Consider the following 2,299-nt stretch of genomic DNA (forward strand, 5'->3'; position numbering starts at 1 on the left):
GTTACTCCAATGAGCTGACAACTTCTACTGCTAATGCTCTCTTTCTATGTGACTATGTTGTCAAAATTCAACTGCAACTAGAACAAATCCTTTTGCATAAATAGAGTCTTTGTTAAACTATTAGATATATCGTTTGCAGCAAATATGTCAAGATATTTAAAATTGTGGGTTTCTACCATCTCAGCCACATGCACAGCTCACTGTTTTAATTCTTACGGTGGTAGCGGGCTTATCAGTCATTGTTCTGAGTCTGGACAAGTAGATGCAAAAATCGTGGGTTTCTACCATCTCAGCCACATTGTTCACATGGAAAAATTTCTATCATTACCCATGCATTCACACATGTATTCAGAATTCTACCTCTGAGAATGAGCCTTTTCCTTCTCTTACCGAATGTTAAAACGGGCTTCCAGAATTATATTTTGCCAAACTAGCAATTTACAACAGAATTCAATTTTGCCAAACTTGCAATATACAATTTTTAAAATTGTGGGTTTCTACCTTCTCAACCACATGCACAACTCCTATAATAGTAATGGACAATTGGACAACTGGAATATCATGGGTAAATACCATCAGTTTTCTTCTTCTTTTATTACAGTAACTTATAATAATAAAAAAGATTCTTTAGTCACTTTTTAATTAATTAATTATCTCATAGGCCATATTTAATTTTATTTTGTAACCCAAGCTACTTAGAGACTCTCCTTTCCCAATGTTCGGAAAAAGGGACATTACAAAGATGTTGAAAGATGAAATCTTCAAGCATTTGTTAACAATCGTAGCAAGTTCAAAAATATGCATTACAATCAGAGTTATCTGTAAAATCTTCTCCAAGGATTTCTAAAGCTTGATTTAACAAACTACTATAGTAAGTTATGTGAGACACAATTCATTTATTACATGTTAGGGATATTAATGTGTTAGAACAAAGTGTCATAATCACTATATTGTTTACACATGACATAATCATATTTGAGGGTATGAGATACAACATTCCATGTAGAAGCTTTAGAGTGGAACACAAGGGGGAGAAACATGGCCACTGAACCACATGTTTTGTGAAAGCAAAACATTGAGTATCACAATGCCAATATGATTAGTTGCATGGGCTACTATTAAAATAAAGAGATACCCAATGGGCATGGATGCTTGCTTAGCAGATGCATGAAACAAGTTCTTTGCCAATCAATTGGACAACCGTCTCATTATTCCCTCTCTAGGTGCAACTATTGACTTGCAAAAATTGTACTAAAACAAAATTCTAATTAATGTACTGAAATAGTTGTACGCAAAAATCTATGCACGCAAACCTTAGGATGAATGGATCAAAGAAACTTGAATGGGTTACATCTCCAAAATGATTTGATTCTCATGCTAACCTAAGAATTACCCTTTTCACAATGTCACTAAGATACACTCTTGAAACTATTTTCTCGAAACCTTAAAGCAAACTATAGAGAACCATTAAAACTTCTCAAATTATACATATGTATTTGAAGAAAGTGTGTTGAGAATATGACCCACAATTTCCTTTGTAACTCGACGTTTTGAGTCCAGAACAAGATCCATCATTAGAACAAAATGTTAGAGAGAAGGTGAGGAAAAGAGATATAAATGCAAAGGGAGGGAGGGGAGAGTAGAACCAAATTAAGATGAGAGTTAAAAACTTTAAAAATTAACAAACTAAAAACCTAAAAGTATTAATACATAAGTAACCCTAGTTATATGTACTCAATAACCCTACAAAGTTCAGCAATGGAAAGTTTTGTGCCAGAAATTAGGAATTTGCCTTGTCCCTGGATTCAAGTTATCCACATCTAAATCCTCATTATAATGAGTTCATTGGAGATGAGATGACCAAGAATTTTCCCATTCCATTATGGTTACTTAATCAATAAAGCTAGTGTTAGACAATTATTATAATCCAAACTCCATCAGATTAACTAAGGTGAAAAATGAATATTCAATGGTGCATTTAGCAAGAGAAGTGTTCTTAGCAAGATTATAGAATAGAAAAATGAATAGTAAAAGGTGAAAAGTTACCATTCAACCAGATTTTGAAAGTTGGCATTTAGTTATTACATCTGCATGCTCTACAAATCGAGATAAATTAGAATTGAAATACAATCCAAACATGGTGTGCGATTTACAATTGCATTGTTGGCAATTAATATGAAAATTATCTAACAATAATGCAATATTATAACAAAACCAACACTAAAGTCAGACTTCTCAGCATCAAACACTAAAACATTTAACAAAATTTAAATTGCACCTACATGGATAGTTATTGTTT

The sequence above is a fragment of the Pinus tabuliformis genome, chromosome Q (genome assembly GCF_031772625.1).
Source record: "Pinus tabuliformis cultivar Carrire ecotype Pingquan chromosome Q, CPIR1, whole genome shotgun sequence".
Classification (NCBI taxonomy): domain Eukaryota; kingdom Viridiplantae; phylum Streptophyta; class Pinopsida; order Pinales; family Pinaceae; genus Pinus; species Pinus tabuliformis.